This window comes from Vigna unguiculata, chromosome 10 (assembly GCF_004118075.2).
Source record: "Vigna unguiculata cultivar IT97K-499-35 chromosome 10, ASM411807v1, whole genome shotgun sequence".
In the NCBI taxonomy this organism is placed as follows: Eukaryota; Viridiplantae; Streptophyta; class Magnoliopsida; order Fabales; family Fabaceae; genus Vigna; species Vigna unguiculata.
Window position 1 is genome coordinate 20,911,139 of NC_040288.1, and position 18,866 is coordinate 20,930,004.

At 34.6% G+C, this 18,866-nt stretch overlaps 1 pseudogene; it reads left to right on the forward strand.

Annotated features, from left to right (window-relative positions):
* Nucleotides 1-394: 394 nt before the first annotated feature.
* Nucleotides 395-17,035, forward strand: LOC114165384 (annotated as a pseudogene).
* Nucleotides 17,036-18,866: the final 1,831 nt, after the last annotated feature.

Here is an 18,866-nt window from a genome sequence, read left to right on the forward strand (position 1 = left end):
CTATTTTTATTTTAAATAACTTTAAATAAACGTTTAATTTTGTTATATAAAAATACAATTTTTGTTAACTTTTATTCTTTTAGTAATATAAATTAAAGTTATCTTTTTTCTTAATATTTTATTATTATTTTTATCTGCTAATTTCTTATTTGTTTTTATTTATTAAAAAAAATTATATTTCTTTAAAATTTTTTGAAAGTCATTTTTACTTTATCAAAATTAATTTAAAAATATTCTTAAATATGATTGTATTTTCAAAAACCCTTCTTTAATTTCGCTTTAATTACAAGTCTTTTCATATCTATATAACCGTCTGTTTGCCTTATTTACTATCAAGTTTTATGTTTTTTATCAATCACTGAAAAAGAACGGTCACTCCCCTAAACTTGCTTCCATGGATTCCTCTTTGAGTGTCACTGCCAGAAAAACTTTAGGAAGGTTCACTACGTATCATTTTGTTCATAATCAGGTACATTTACTTCACAAAAACTTGAAAAAGTATGTGCTTTGCTATTTTTTTTTAAGTTTAAACCATACCACATTGCTTCTTCATCCATCTTAATTGTTCAAAAGCATGTATTTCTTTTTTCACCTTTTTCACAATATTACTTATTCTCGATTTTCTTTCTAAAAATTCAAACTTTGTGCAATAATCGTTCAAAGGTCGGTTTTTTCAGTTTGTTTTCCATGCTTCATGTATGTCAAACTATATTTTCCTTCATCATCTATGCAATTTTTTTTACTTCTTCTCCAAATCTTACTTCATCTGTTTTTTGGTTATGAAAATGTCATCTTTCTTCAATAATCGTTGAAATCCGTTAAATATTCTGTTTTTGATGCATTTTTCATGTATGTCGACCTTTTTTGTCTTTCATAACACAACTTATATTTTTACTTTGCTTGAACTCTGACTTAGTATTTATTTCTTCTAAAGATCTCAACTTTCTTCATTAAGCCTTCAAATTCACTACTTTTCTGTTTTTTGTTTTTATACACTTTTTGTCTGTCGTTTTTTTTTTTACATCACCCATGCATGTTTTTATTCCTTGATTTAAATATTTTTGCTTTCATCACCAGTTTCATATTTGTCTATTCATCTTTTTGACCTTTCTATCTGTTTTTTGTCTCATTAGGAGTTTGGACATGTTGATCCAATACTTTTTGCTATTTTTGGTGAGGAATTAGGACCGGTTTGGCAGTTGGAAGATATTGAAGGGAATCAACATCAGTTAACTTTTAATATGGATGTGAATCATCCCGTTCTCACGAATGGTTGGTATAGCTTAAGAGTTTTTTATAAATTGCAACATATCCATCAAATTGTATTTAGATATGTAGGCAATTCAACCTTCCACATCATTGTATTCTCCAACATGTCTACAATATCGACTGGTGCGAAATTTCTTTCAAACCTAATTCGGTTGCGAAAAAAACATCTGTTTAGAGTGAAATTGTCAAAATCTCAATGCAAAGCCAGCCATCTGGTGAACTTTTCATTTTATAATTTTGTTTTATATTTTATTTTCTTTATATATTTTTTCTGTGCTCTTATTTTGTTATTTTTTTAGGACCTACAATCTGACTTTGCAGATTACACTCGTAAACGTAGATTGAGGAGGTTGGAATTGTAGGGACGTCACAACAATTGTTCAATGTAAGCTTATGCTCCGTAATACAGCTAACAAGTCAAGTAAGATTGGGAAGGGATGGAAGGACTTCTGCATATTCAATCGTTTGGAAGAAAGAGATATTCTTGTGTTTCTAGTTGACAAAGAAATGAAAAAAGAAGATCAAAGTCTACATCCACAAAGAATGCAGTTTTTAATATTACACTTTTTTTTTAGTTTACTTTTTATATTATGTATGGTTTTTTGAAGAACTTTGAAAGTACTTTGTTTTTATTTTGTTTGTAATAGTTTTAGCATCCTTTTTTCGTTGCTTCTAATAATTAGAAACCATATCTATAAGTATTTTACCTAATTTAATTATCGTCAAGTTTTATATTTTAAATATTTTCCTAATACAAAATTTATTTAAATAATGATTTTCTAAATAATTTTTCAATTCGGATAATAAAAATAATTGAAAATGATTATGATAAGAATTCAAATATATTAAAAGATTTGATTGATTTTCTTAAAAAAAAAGGTTAGAAGTAATAATAAAGAAATCAATTTTATATTTTGCAGTACTAATATTTGGACATACTGTAAGACCCACTTTAATTTTGTCCTAAAATTTAAGGGCCTCTCTTAGTCAGTTGGGCCTAAGGCTGGCCCATAAGGCATCCCAAAACCCCTAAACCAGCCTAACCCTCTCATGTTCTGCCCATTTTGTAAAAATCAGTCATCTTACTCCTCTTTTCCCCTCAAACAGTACTCTGTTAGGGCTCGAAGCTCATTCAGATTCAAGTAAGCTCAACCTCATTCTTTGCTCCACCTCTTGAGTATGCTCCTAAAGCTGTTGGGTTCGTTGTCGTAGGTGCATGTGCTTTCCACTAGCATCTATCCAGGTGAGGGAAGCTATGATTTTTTCATGCTTTTATAAATAATGTGTCTTTTTGTTTCTGTTGGGTGCTCTTGATAATTTGATGTGCTTTTGATGGTGTGAAAATAATCGGTGTATTGTTTCTGGATGGATTTTTGGCTTTGCATGCATGAGAGCAGGTGAGATCTGTTATGCTCGCCTAAGCGAGTTGTTTCTCGCCCAAACGAGAAGCTCTCGCCTAAGCGAGGAGCTCTTGCCTAAGCGAGAATGACAGTAACTCGCACCCTTTTATTTTCGAGTGCTCGCCTGAGCGAAGGCCTCTCGCTTGAGCGAGATGAGCTAGCTTGAGCGAGAACTCGAAGTACTCTTTGTTTTCAATCTCGCTTAAGCGAAAGTTTTTCGCTTGAGCGAGAGACCTTGTTGCCTGAGCGAGAGCTCCTTAGCTTGAGCGAGATTGACAATTATTAAATGCTTGTATGCTCCCATAATTGATTTGTTTACTCTTTTAAAGCATGAAATATGATGCCAACGTTTTATACAACGTGCTTGTGTTTTCTTAAATTTTTTATGTTTGGGATTTTGTGTTTTTACATGTTGAAATCATTAAAAAGCTGTCAGTTTAGCTTAAGCGAGGGATTTTAGCTTAAGCGAGATCAGTCTCGCGTAAGCGAGAATTTCTAGCTTAAGCGAGATCAGTCTAGCTTAAGCGAGAATTTCTAGCTTAAGCGAGACCAGTCTAGCTTAAGCGAGATCAGTCTAGCTTAAGCGAGAATTGCTGCAGAATTTTAATTCCTTACTTTAACTTGAACTTGTGGATTGATTCAATTACTTTTAAAAGCATGAATTGGGCGAATGGGTATGAGTAGAATGGTTTAAGGTCTATGATTGATAAGTTTAACATGACCTTGGCATGTGACTTGTATGAGATGGTTGGTAATCAAAGTGGCATGGTGTCGGTATGAATTACATTTCTATATTCATGAATTGGGAAGGATGATTTGGAATGGATTCAACATGGAGCATGTATGAGGATGGATTATAAAGGTTGGCATGAGATTTATAAGCATGATAAATATTACTGTTTGTTTGAATATGTATAGTATGTGGTTAGTACGTAATTCCTTGGAATTTCTAGGTGAGATTTCAGGGTTGTGCTTCAGTGGTCGGGACGTAATTCCATGGCCCCTGTTAGTGGGTGCCCATGGTGGTGCCCCATCTGTATAACTAGGTAAGGATTCAAGGTAAGGACTGCATCCTGACACTCTAAAGGGCCAGTTAGTCTCACTTAGAGCAGACTAACTCCTGTGGTGAGAGTAGCAGGAGGCCTGAAATTCATTAAGGGCTAACCTTGTGGTGAGAGAGATTTGATTCATTGTAACACTTGTAACACATAGCTCGGGGGTGAGCAGAGGTATCCACCACAAGTGCAAGCATCCACTGAATCCGACCAGGTTATATGTATCCGGATGAGTCGAGTCGAGTCTTAGTGTATTGATTGGAAGGTCATAACATGCTTGGATGATGTATGCATATTGGACTGTGAAAGTATATCTGATTGCATGATAAAATCTTTTTGGCTCTAGCTTACCCTTGCTTGTTTGATTGCCTTGTATGTTGTTCTTCTACCTTTGCGATGATCTTCAATTTATTGATGGGAGCAGATGCGAGAGGTACTCGAGGTCAACAAGGAAGAGATGATTCTGCTACACAGTCTACCTGGGCTGGACTTCATGTTTTATTTGGGCTTTTCTTTAGGGCTAAGGCCCGTGTATTGTATTAACCCCAAGGCTTTATTTCGAATATCGGCTATCTCTTACTCCTTTTGGGTTGTAGGCTTTGTAACGAGCTTTAGTATTGCCTTTTAAGTACCTTGGATAACTGTAAGGAGTGACTTTATACTCTGCAACTTGGCTTTTTTATATTATCCGGTGTAAGATTTCATTTAATTATGTTATTATTTAAATGGGATGTTACATTAATGGTATCAGAGCAGTTCGTCCTTAGGATGACCTGAGGTTGTGGGTTTGTTATGCCTCGCAGGCGTGAGTAGTCATGTCTTGTCAAGTGTGTCAGTAAAACCAAAAGCTTTAAGAACAGAAAAACGCCTTGATAAAGTAGTGAGGGTGCACACTCACGACTAGATTAAGGGTTGTTTTTCCTTTCTTAATTCTACTGGCTACGGAAAGAAGGGTGACATACAAAAGGGTTTGGTTGTTTGTAGATGATGGAGTGTTTCTTCGTATGTTCTAGTTTGTCTTGTTATGCCTCTGTACTATGTGTCTGGTGTATATAGAAATGAGGGAATGCAGATCCAATGTCAACTTGACCTGCTTTCCTTTATAAGTGTTGGATGAGGTCTCTAAGACAACTTCTTGCCTCAGAGATAGGAAGTTGATGTGTGATGTATACCGTTGAGCAAGGGAAGCTAAGTTTGGGTTAATAGTTTGAGAACAGATGTTGGAGTTTAGCAACGATTGGACTAAGGGAGCTTCAAGGACAAGTTTAGGATCAAATGCCGCAAGTTTTCCAAAATGAGTTGAATCTAAAGGTTAAAACATATGGGAGATATCAGTGCATGCAAGTGTAACAACGTTTGAGGAACATCAACCTGGTTCTACATTCCGACAATACCATAATTCAGAGTTCTACAGATACCTGTGATATTAAGAGAAGTGTCATTAGATATGGTCGTATGGCCATATCTAGTGTTTTCTTGGATTGGCGGAAGAGAAGCAATTGGCAATATCCTGGGTTGTAGAAAATAATGAAATTGCTTGGCATCGAGCAAACTGAGAAAGATAAAGACCATGGGGGTGTAAAAAGACAACAAATCTCTAGTTGGAGGCTAAGATGGAGTAGAGCTTATGGATCAGTCAAGTGAGATGATGTTTCCTAAGTAAAGGAAAAAATAATATGTGGATAAAAATGAAGTGGCATAAAGGTTTCGTACTAGGTTGAATAGTCAGAAGGAGATGATTTGGTCTTTGGAGTTGATAGAAGGATATTTCAAGGAAAAGTAATTCACATGAGCAGAATAATTGACCTTAGGCTGAGACCAAGAAACCTAAGTGTTGGATCTTGTAGGAATGGCAAGAACTAGTGGGGGCAAATTACACTAAAGAATGAAAGGAGAAGAAAAGTCTGAAGAAATTGAAATGGTGTATACGATAGTTGGTGCTAGAGTGATTAGCGCGAATGATCAAATTCGAGGATACAAGGTATAAAAATGGTGCTTGGGATATGGATTTGGTTTTGTTCGGGATCGTATACCTCTTGGTGTCGCCCATATGGTAGAGGAGTCATGGGTGCCTGCAAGAGGGAGTTGGGGTTGAGATGGTGGTTTGCTACAATTGCGGTCAAGTGAAGTTTACTCGGGTGTGTTTCATGTTTCATGGTGACCAAAGGATTTAAATTCAAAGCCAATTTGAATTGTTTCCTTTGCAGGGTTGGGACACAATCTCAAGGGTGAATTGATTGTTTTCTTAATCTCATTCTTAGGAGATGTGATCCCCAACGAAGTAGTATCCTTTGATTTGAAGAGATAAGTCAGTAGTAGTGTAACAAGTATGGATCAAGCTGAAAGATGAGGGCTGGGTGTCATGTGAATCAGAGTTATATGACAACGACAAGCGAAAAATAGACGCAAGTAATCTCAATGGTAGAAGAGTTATAGATTTATTCTGAAGGAAATATTAGAATTTTCGCTTTGGAGTGATGAAGTTCACTTTTGCATTTGGGTTTGAAGTCGAACTTGTGCTAATAGCTTCTAATTGGAGGATTTATGCTGGGATTGTGAAGTAAGAGAAACAAGTGAAAGAGTTGTTGGAAACATAATGGTATAAACTCAGTATAATCACCAAGATGACTACAAGTTTGGTGAATCTTCAAAAAGAAGTTGTGGTGTGTCAAGCCGTTCAAGAAGAGTATTGACTAAGGTTGGAGTGACTAATAAGGAATATGGTTTTAAAAGGATAGATACCTTGTTGAGAAAATGGAACGCTAAGGCTATCAAAAGAGGAGTTTAAAGGGGTTCTACAAGTTTTATAGGGGTCTCGAGGAAGGTTTCTCAACGGCAATTGGTTCCTTGTCATGGCGGACACGAAAGGATCATTATTTTGAGTAAACAAACAAGTGACCTTATGTATGAATCAGATTAGCGCAACGGGATGGTGGCAGATGATGCTTAGAAATGGTAAGAGGTGCGTGAGAAGAACTATCTTACTCGTGACCTAGTGAAGAGATTTCCTTGGTCTAGTTATTCGACTAGGACGAGTGAGTTTCTCAAAGAGGTTAGAAAAAAAAATAAAGCCAAATCGGGCAATCTTAGTTTGAGGTGTATCGTAGAGTTGCTTGGTGCAAAAACATACTAGAGATTTGGAGTCAATGGAAGTTATGGTTTTGGTGGTTTAGTGGAATGATGGTTACGAGTTAAGGGATAAAAAAAAATGAGGACAGGATGCCAAAACGATATGGAAATGGAATAAGTTGATAGTTTTAAATTGGAACTAGAATAACTCGGTAGGGAACTTTGTTGCCTTGGTTGAAGCCAACAAAGGAAGTAAGATGTTATGAGTGTCGTTATACGTAAAAGTGGTCAAGAGTGTTGATGGTGGGGCAGTAGGCCAGAACTCAAGAGTGATCAAGTCAGTGGAGTGATGCTTAAAGGAGAGAACAAAGTGATGTGAAGTGATAAATACATGCTTTAGTTTGAGACTTGAAGTCATCTGAGACTTTGATAAAAACCTACAAGAGGTAGTGGAGAGCATATGGTAGACGAGTCGGTATATCAAATGCAAGTTGGTTGGGGAGGTAAGAAGGAGCATCCCAGTTTTAAGGTTGTAGGTTGGAAGTTACTTCGAGAGTAGTGACTAAACCAATCTACACAGTTGAACACATATTGCTTAGCACAGAGGCGAAGTTTCCAGTTACTATAGGTGTTGGAGTCGTTTTATTAGTCATGTCTAAGTGGTGGTTGTCGGATGAAATGAGGAAAACGTAGTTTTCTTCCCATCTCGTCGGTGAATTTTCGAGGTCGAAAATTTTTGTTGTTGGGGAGAATGTAAGACCCACTTTAATTTTGTCCTAAAATTTAAGGGTCTCTCTTAGTCAGTTGGGCCTAAGGCTGGCCCATAAGGCATCCCAAAACCCCTAAACCAGCCTAACCCTCTCATGTTCTGCCCATTTTGCAAAAATCAGTCATCTTACTCCTCTTTTCCCCTCAAACAGTGCTCTGCTAGGGCTCGAAGCTCATTCAGATTCAAGTAAGCTCAACCTCATTCTTTGCTCCACCTCTTGAGTATGCTCCTAAAGCTGTTGGGTTCGTTGTCGTAGGTGCCTGTGCTTTCCACTAGCATCTATCCAGGTGAGGGAAGCTATGATTTTTTCATGCTTTTATAAATAATGTGTCTTTTTGTTTCTGTTGGGTGCTCTTGATAATTTGATGTGCTTTTGATGGTGTGAAAATAATCGGTGTATTGTTTCTGGATGGATTTTTGGCTTTGCATGCGTGAGAGCAGGTGAGATCTGTTATGCTCGCCTAAGCGAGTTGTTTCTCGCCCAAACGAGAAGCTCTCGCCTAAGCGAGGAGCTCTTGCCTAAGCGAGAATGACAGTAACTCGCACCCTTTTATTTTCGAGTGCTCGCCTGAGCGAAGGCCTCTCGCTTGAGCGAGATGAGCTAGCTTGAGCGAGAACTCGAAGTACTCTTTGTTTTCAATCTCGCTTAAGCGAAAGTTTTTCGCTTGAGCGAGAGACCTTGTTGCCTGAGCGAGAGCTCCTTAGCTTGAGCGAGATTGACAATTGTTAAATGCTTGTATGCTCCCATAATTGATTTGTTTACTCTTTTAAAGCATGAAATATGATGCCAACGTTTTATACAACGTGCTTGTGTTTTCTTAAATTTTTTATGTTTGGGATTTTGTGTTTTTACATGTTGAAATCATTAAAAAGCTGTCAGTTTTGCTTAAGCGAGGGATTTTAGCTTAAGCGAGATCAGTCTCGCTTAAGCGAGAATTTCTAGCTTAAGCGAGATCAGTCTAGCTTAAGCGAGAATTTCTAGCTTAAGCGAGACCAGTCTAGCTTAAGCGAGACCAGTCTAGCTTAAGCGAGACCAGTCTAGCTTAAGCGAGATCAGTCTAGCTTAAGCGAGAATTGCTGCAGAATTGTAATTCCTTACTTTAACTTGAACTTGTGGATTGATTCAATTACTTTTAAAAGCATGAATTGGGCGAATGGGTATGAGTAGAATGGTTTAAGGTCTGTGATTGATAAGTTTAACATGACCTTGGCATGTGACTTGAATGAGATGGTTGGTAATCAAAGTGGCATGGTGTCGGTATGAATTACATTTCTATATTCATGAATTGGGAAGGATGATTTGGAATGGATTCAACATGGAGCATGTATGAGGATGGATTATAAAGGTTGGCATGAGATTTATAAGCATGATAAATATTACTGTTTGTTTGAATATGTATAGTAGGTGGTCAGTACGTAATTCCTTGGAATTTCTAGGTGAGATTTCAGGGTTGTGCTTCAGTGGTCGGGACGTAATTCCATGGCCCCTGTTAGTGGGTGCCCATGGTGGTGCCCCATCTGTATAACTAGGTAAGGATTCAAGGTAAGGACTGCATCCTGACACTCTAAAGGGCCAGTTAGTCTCACTTAGAGCAGACTGACTCCTGTGGTGAGAGTAGCAGGAGGCCTGAAATTCATTAAGGGCTAACCTTGTGGTGAGAGAGATTTGATTCATTGTAACACTTGTAACACATAGCTCGGGGGTGAGCAGCTCGGGGGTGAGCAGAGGTATCCACCACAAGTGCAAGCATCCGCTGAATCCGACCAGGTTATATGTATCCGGATGAGTCGAGTCGAGTCTTAGTGTATTGATTGGAAGGTCATAACATGCTTGGATGATGTATGCATATATTGGACTGTGAAAGTATATCTGATTGCATGATAAAATCTTTTTGGCTCTAGCTTACCCTTGCTTGTTTGATTGCCTTGTATGTTGTTCTTCTACCTTTGCGATGATCATCAATTTATTGATGGGAGCAGATGCGAGAGGTACTCGAGGTCAACAGGGAAGAGATGATTTTGCTACACAGTCTACCTGGGCTGGACTTCATGTTTTATTTGGGCTTTTCTTTAGGGCTAAGGCCCGTGTATTGTATTACCCCCAAGGCTTTATTTCGAATATCGACTATCTCTTACTCCTTTTGGGTTGTAGGCTTTGTAACGAGCTTTAGTATTTCCTTTTAAGTACCTTGGATAACTGTAAGGAGTGACTTTATACTCCGCAACTTGGCTTTTTTATATTATCCGGTGTAAGATTTCATTTAATTATGTTATTATTTAAATGGGATGTTACACATACTAATTGAATATAATTTGCATAAAATTTTATTAATTTCTTTACAAAAATTATTTTAATATTTGTTGCAAAAATTTATTTTAATTGTTTTTTAGTAATCTTTAACTTATTCGAATAATATAGTAACCATGAAAATCCCATTTCAGTTTGATTGTTTTCATGAATAATATAGTAACCATGAAAACATTAAATTTAATTTCTCAGAATTTATTTTCATTTCTAAAATTCAAAACAATAAAATTATTTTGTTTTGCCCTTTCTTTAGTAGTTGCATGTTACACTCAATGTAGAAACAAATGTCTACTTTAAGGTTTGACTATTACAAACCATAGTACTTTTGTGCTTGCCAAAAAATGACATATAGCACATATGCACATTCTGAAATGAGGCTTTGCATTGTTTGCAAATCATCAATTTGGACATTGCAGATCAAATCTTTTTGAAAAGGTACGCTTTTCCAAATATTGAGTTATATGTTCAGTTCTGATATTTCCATATCAATGAAATGTTTGTTCTTTTTTATCAAAAGTTTGTACTAACAGTACCTGAATCAGGAAGAATGTGCGTGGAAAACTAAAAATGTGCCTACATCTATTAATAGCTTTTTTCTTGCTTTCTGCTTTACTTTCTTCATAGTGCATTGTTAATTGGTTTTGTTATTACTTTTCTATTATTAATTTTAAATCTTAATCTTATTTGATTTCCAACATGTTCTGAATTTGTAACACCATAATACAACAATATAATGCATAACTTCTGCACACTTTGAACATTATCACAACAAAATGGATTCAACAAATGGAAGAAGAAAAAGGAAGAACATTGTCTCACAAAATTTTTCCAATACCTTGATGAAGTCCACAGGTTAAATAAATTTATGTTTCTCACATTGCATTTTTAAGTTTCTTCATTTTTTCTATCTCATTTCATTCATTTTTCATCCAATTCAATTAAATCTACACTCATACGTAAAAACAAAGATGTAAATACTAATCTTACTTCATGTATGTTATTTTTTTTTTGTTCTTTTGATTGCAGTAACAAATGAGGACAAATCCAGTCCAAGTGAAGCATTTCCTTTTCCAAATACTACACCTCTTTCTCAGTTAAGAAATTGTGGTAATCATTTTTTCATTCACTATAAATTTCATCCAATAAATTTATTACTGCATTCATTGTTGTCAATCTGTTTTTCATTTCCTTTACAAATATTGATATCAAAAAGGAACTGAAATCAATTTACTCAATGCACTAACACAAATATGGATTTTGTAAAAACTTTCAGTGTGATAGTTTTCTATATGTTTATTATTTGTGTTGCATAGTTTACATCTATTCTTTTCTCATTTGAATTTTTAACAATTCTACCAGTATGGAAAGAAAATGTTACCCCAGATGCAACTATCAAAACCTACTTATCTCTCAATGAAGATGCACACGTGCAGAATAAAAGAATTCAATCTACAAATAGAAGGCCACTTTCCGAGTTGACATATTGTGGTAAGTTTGTTATTTAATTTAATTTTCATTCAAATACAGTACAAATGCTAGCACTACAGACTTATTAGTCTCATTATTCATCTTTAATGCATATTATACAATTAACACACATGGATATTAGATGACATCATTTCATAATCAATTTGTTTCATCTTTAAATGCATTTCATAATCATTTGTTTAACTGCATTTTGCAGAACTTAACCAAAATAATGGGAAAGTTGCACGAAGAAGAAGGAAACTTATTATAAATCAGAAGTTGGCAGAAAAAAGTAATACCATTGGTGATAAAAATGTTTAATTACTAATTCTTTATATATCTATTATTATCTTATCTTGATTTCAATTCCTTTCATACTAAATTTTACTATTACTACCTCTCTTATTAGAATTTCATGGTTCTACCTCCATTGGATCTACCAATGCTCCAATTTTGCAAAACAGCAACAGTGCTTTAATATATTTTAGTCTTTTAATTAATTTTAGTTTTTCAAAGTCAAATTTAAGTTATTTTAGTTATTGAAATGTATAATTATATTTTATTGATAAATTAAATTAAGAACAAAATTACAAAATCATATATATCAATAATATTTATTGTTTTTATAAATTTAGAATTCAGTTCATTAATTTATGGATGTACTTGTAGGTATTGTTTAATTTGATTGTCATATTGGAAGAAACAAAACCAATCTGTTTAATACACAAGAACTGTTACCTAAAGAAATTGTGGATAGCAGCTTCAGTCATGCTTCACTAAATTGTTCTGCTTTTTCTGAAGTTGTTAATCCTTTTTATGTTCAACAAAACCAAAGTCATGGTAATTTCTAATATAAACAAAATTCATTTCATTACTTTAATTTCTTTAATTGTTACAAATTACGGTTGCTAATATTCATTTCAATCTATGTTCAAGGTGTACAATTCTGTCACCCATCTCGGGAGCAGGCTATTAGATCTATTTCGAAGATATTGGATTTTGACAATAATTCTGACGAAGATGAAAATGATGGTAATCAATAATGGTTCATTTTAAATAATAAATACTTATTGTTTCTTTATGTAAAATTGGTTTTTCCTTTTCTTTCAAATAACATAATTGGACATTTCTCCTATGATTTGTATTCAAAAGCTGAAATTCAAGGTGAAACAATACTTTTTAGTGTTTTTATATTTAAGTACAAATGTTATTTAAGTAATGACATATATGTTTTTTATGTACTTAGGAAATGTTGATGTGGGGGAGTGTTCACTTGAGTGTCCCTATTGTCAAGCTCAATTGTGGTACGAAGAAAGATTTGATAAATGCAAAAGATTAAAACAAGTTAATTTCTCTCTTTGTTGTCAAAAGGGAAAAGTACAACTTCCATTGTTGAAGAAACCTCCACAATTGCTTCAAAAGTTGTTCAAAGGTGAAGACAGTACAAGCCAACATTTCTTACATTACATAAGAAGTTATAACAACATGTTCTCATTTACATCCATTGGTGCTAAGATCCATTCCTCAATCAACGATGGATCGGGTCCTCCTCAATTTATTCTTAGTGGTCAAAATTACCATCACATTGGAAGTTTATTGCCTGAAAAAGGATCAAATCCAAAATTTGCACAACTATATATTTATGACATAGAAAATGAAACAACCAACAAAGTTAGTCACTTTGGGTATGTGTAAATAGTTTATTTATGTTTTAGCCATCATTGTGCATATAATTGTCTAATTTTTAATTTTATAGGTCTGATAGTCATCAATCCATATTTGATAAATCATTGATCGAAGAGTTAAAGAAAATGATTGACAAACACAATGTACTTGCTCAACCATTCATAAGAGTAAGAGATTTTATACATGATGATGAACAATCAGATTTTGGATTGAGGTTATTTAGACATCGCTTTAAGGATCCTAGAGTATACAATACACCAGTAGCAGATGAAGTGGCAACATTGATTGGTGGTGATTTGAGCACCTTAGATGTAGGAAGGGACATCATTGTCAAGAAAGTTTCTGGTCAGTTAACAAGACTACATGAAACACACACATGTTTCATTCCTCTTCCATATCCTTTGATTTTCCCATATGGAGAAGATGGTTATCAAGAGGATATTCCAATTAGAGATTGTAAAAAATATGGATAAAGTAGAAAGAGAATTCACATTTCTTTACGAGAATTCATTGCTTTCAGAATACAAGATAGAAAGGTTGAATTTGGTAATGTTGTAAATTCACTTAGATTGTTTCAACATTTTTTAGTGGATACATACACTATGATTAAAGCCCAAAGGTTGTCTTTTATACGAAATAATCAAAAACTCATTCGTTCAGATATTCTGAATGGGTTACAAGAAGCTGTTAACAAAGGTGAAACTGACCCTTCTTCCATTGGTAAACGTATTGTTCTTTCAGCTTCATTTACAGGTGGTATGAGATACATGTACAATAATTGCCAAGAAGCTATGGCAATTTGTAAGAGGTATGGCTATCCAGATTTGTTTATAACAATCACATGTAATGTAAATTGGCCTGAAATTCTTGATTTTGTCAAATCAAGAGGATTAACTGCTTCAGATAGGCCATACATTGTTTGTAGAGTTTTTAAAATGAAATTAGACCAAATGATGACAGATTTCAAGAAGAATAATTTCTTTGGCAAAGTCAATGCAGGTATACCATTCTACTTTTCTTAATTTATTTTTCTTACTGGCAATTATTTTTTCTAATAATTATGTTCAAAATTTAGGTAAGTATACAGTTGAATTTCAGAAGAGAGGTCTGCCACATGCTCATTTATTACTATGGTTGAGTGACTCAAACAAGTTAGAAAATGCAAAGCATATAGATCAAGTCATCTCTGCTGAACTTCCTCATCCAGATCTCTATCCTAAACTTTAAAAGGTTGTTTAAACATATATGATACATGGTCCTTCCGGAGCTGCTAGATTCAACTCGCCATGTATGAAAGAAGGTCGGTGTTCTAAATTTTTTCCTAAAATATTTAGACATTCAACTACAATTGATGAAGATGGATATCCTGTATATAGACGTAGAGATGATGGTTTATTTGTGTTGAAAAATGGACATAAATTAGGTAATGCGAATGGGGTGCCATATAGTCCTCTTCTCTTAATGCGTTATCAAGCTCATATTAATACAAAATATTGCAACAAATCCAACTCAATCATGTATTTGTTCAAATATGTCAACAAAGGTCCTGATAGAGCAACAATTAAAATTACAGACAAAAAGAATGAATCTACAGAGATGCATATTGTTGATGAGATAAAAAGATACTATAATTGTAGATATGTATCTGCATGTGAAGCAGTTTGGCGAATTTATGGCTTTGATATCCATCATAGATGGCCAACTGTTCAACGTTTAACTTTTCACTTACTAGATCAACAACCAGTTTTGTTTAAAAATGATGATCGAATTGATGATGTATTGCATAGGAATGAGAATATGAACACCATGTTCCTAGCTTGGTTTGAAGCTAACAAAAAATTTGAGGAAGGTAGAAACTTGACCTATGCTGAATTTCCAACAAAGTTTGTTTGGATGTCTCAACAAAAACAATGGAAACCAAGAAAGCAAGGTTATAGTATTGGTCGACTAACATATGTTCCTCCAGGATCAGGTGAATGCTACTACATTAGAATCTTACTAACAAAACAAAAAGGTTGCGTTGATCATGGTAGCATAAAGACAATTAATGGTAAAACATTCTCCACATACCAAAAGGCTTGCCAAGAATTAGGATTACTGGCAGATGACAAAGAATTCATTGATGCCATTAAAGAGGCTAGCCATCTTGCATCTGGAAATCAACTTAGAAGGTTATTTGTTGCTTTGTTAATCACGAATACAATGTCTAAGCCAAATGTTGTTTGGGATGCAACTTGGACTTTACTTGCAGAGGGTATCCTATGTCAAAAAAGAAAAGACTTGAACATACCAGGTACTAAATTGAATTAATCTACAATGTGTTTTCCATAATTATGTATTAATTACATGTTCTATTTTGTAGATTTACAAATTCAAGAGCATGATTTACACAATCTTTGTCTACTAGAAGTACAAGAACTTCTAAATTCAAATGGGCGAGCTTTAACAAATTATAGTTGCCTTCCTCAACCTGATCTTTCAAATTCATTCAAATTTCAAAACAAGTTCATTGTTGATGAAATGAATTTTGATAAAGAACAAATGGAGAAGCTACATCAATCTCTGGCAGTCTGTCACTAATGAGCAACAACATGTTTATAACAAAAATATGACAACAGTGAATTCAGAGGTAGGGAATTTCTTTTTCTTATATGGTTATGGTGGTACTAGAAAAACATATCTCTGGAAACTTTTGTCAGCTGCTATTAGAGCAAAGGGAATTATTGCCCTTAATGTAGCTTCAAGTGGCATTGCATCTTTATTGTTTCCTGGAGGAAAAACTGCTCATTCTACTTTTTGCATACCATTAGCAATCAATGATGAATCAACCTGTAACATCAATTAAGGAAGTCTTCGTGCTAAACTATTGATGGAAGCAAAACTTATAATATGGGATGAAGCTCCTATGATGAATAAGCTATGCTTTCAAGCTTTTGATAGAACATTGAGAGACATTGTGAGAGCTACAAATCAACATAATGCTGACAAACCATTTGGTGGAAAGGTGGTGGTCTTAGGCGGTGATTTTAGACAAATCTTGCCAGTAGTAAGAAAGGGATCAAGGTATCATATTGTGAACTCATCAATTAACTATTCTGATTTGTGGCAATATTGCACATTTCTTAAGTTATCACAAAACATGAGGTTAAAGACTACTGCTTCAAATGAAAGTGCAAAAGATATAAAAGAATTTGCTGATTGGATTCTTAAAATTGGAGATGGAAATATGAATTTGAATGAAAGTGGTGAAGCCAACCTTTCAATACCAACAGATCTTCTAATTCAAGAAAGTGAAACACCTTTACTTTCTTTAGTAAAATTTGTTTATGGTGGTCTAATTGAAAATATCATGACTCCTAGATTCTTTGATGATGGTGTTATACTTTGCCCTACAATTGATAGTGTTGAACAAGTAAATGACATCATTTTATCTTTGATTCCTGGTGAAGAACAAGTTTATTTAACTTCAGACAGTCCTTTCCAATCTGATAATGATCAAGAAATTCAAGGTGAGTGGTTTACTCAAGAGTTTCTAAATGATATTAAATGTTCAAGAATTCTAAATCATAGGATTAAATTGAAAGTTGGTGTACCAATTATGCTTTTAAGAAATATTGATCAAGTAAAAGGTTTGTGCAATGGTACAAGGTTGCAAGTTAATGATTTGGGAAAGAATGTTATTTCTGCTACGGTAATAACTAGCAAAAATGTTGGTGACAAAATATTCATACCAAGAATGAACTTGACACCTTATGATTCCAACATCCCGTTCAAATTTCAAAGGAGGCAATTTCCAATATCCTTATCTTTTGCGATGACAATAAACAAAAGCCAAGGTCAAACTCTTTCTAAAGTTGGACTTTATCTTCCTCGCCCAGTGTTTACTCATGGACAATTGTACGTAGCAATTTCTAGAGTGACATCAAAGAAAATCTTAATTCTGGATGAAGATGGAAAACTAACCACTACAACTACAAATGTGGTTTACAAAGAAATATTTGAAAATCTTTGATAAAGGTATAAAAATTACTTCTATAACATTCTTAAAATTTTTCAATTATTGTACATTTAACTGTATTTCTTTTTTACCTTGCAGATTACTTTATTTTTTGGGTCCATATACAAATTTTGGTGCACATTACAGTTCATGCAGATTAGTAGTGTATAATATATAATGATTGATAAATGTTTTGATAGTTGCATTAGATATTATTTTGTTTTCCAGGATCTACTTCATTGAATCCAGTAATGCTACTTATATATTAATACACTATTGTTTCTGTTATTCATTATATATATGTTGTTTTTCAACTGTTATTTGTTGCTTTACTGTATTGTCAACAATAAATGTCTAGATACATGTGCTTGGGTGTTACTGAAAAAACAACATTCATTTAAATTTACATAATTGCATTTCATTTCTTTAATTTTCTAAATGTTAAAGAATCGAAATTATATAATTTTGCTGTTACTCTTGCTGTAACTTTTATACTTTATTTTATCTGTTACTTTTTGTGTCAGTGAACAATAACAATTTTAAATTTGTTGTCACTATTTGCACATGATAATGTTCTCTATTCTGACTTAAACTTTCCCATTCCATTCACAACTTTCACTTTACCATTTGATACACATCCTTCACTCAACACTACATTTGAACCTCCATTTCTCTGCAATTACAAAATTGGAAATGGAGCAAACCCAAGATCAGAGAACAATACTTTGGAAGTTCAACATCATCTACATATTCTCTCAGGTATGTCTTCAATTTTAACACAAATACAAATTTAGATCTAATACCATGCATTGAGATTTTCTGTTCTATGTGGTTCGTTGTGTTCTGTATTCATATTGTATCATCATGATCCGCACTTTAGTAGTAGTATTACAGAGGAACACAATCAAATTTACTAACATTCATTTAACGTATGTACTGCACTTTCATATATATATAAAGATTTCAATCTTCAGAATTTTTACTTTATTTCATTTTTTTCTAATTATTTTTGTAAAGAATTATTAATTCTGAATTTAATTTTTATCAACGTCTGTTTATATATAATATGTTCCTGCAGAGAACAAATAAGAAGTCAGGCACAAGCGTCACCTTACCACGTAGTCCGCTATCTCCTCAGTTGGCCTCTTCCCATTCGATACATGTCGGCTTGAACCCAGGAGGGGTTACCTGCAGAAGAATCTCCGAAGCTCAAGTAAGTCAAAGCTCTCAGAGAGTCAAATTAGTGATTAATGAATGCGTACCTTTAAATGATGGGGTCCACGTGTATTTATAGAACATTAATGACGTTTGACCATCGCATGGGCTGGGTTTTGACTTGGGCCCCAGCTTGGGCCATGAGTGGGCCTGGGCCCCAAAACAGGTCTTAGAGGCCTATTGAAGACAGGGTATCGATGTTAGTTAACTTTCTAGGCAAGTAGTCGGTTTCGACTGGCTACTTGCCTAGATGGCTTGTGCTGGTGGTGTCCGGGTACTAGATGCTAGGTGGTTTTGATGTGTATACTGTTTACTTGGCTGAGTTTGGCTAGGTACGGTACACCAGTCCCCCAGCCTTGTCCGATATGGGTTGTCGGTCAAGGATGACATGTGTTGGTGAACTAGCCAAACCGGCTAGGTGTGATACACCAGTCCCCCAGCCTTTAAGTGTGGTGAACAATGTTAAGGCTTGGGATTTGGAAGTGTCAGAAGGTAGATGAAAGGGCGTCAGGTGGTCACATCGTTAAACTTTTGGCGCCGTCGTTTTTTATGTGTCATATCCTTCATAATGATGGTGTCGATTGGTCTGGGGTTTTATTTTGGCGGGAAGAGCTTTAGTCGTTTGGGATCG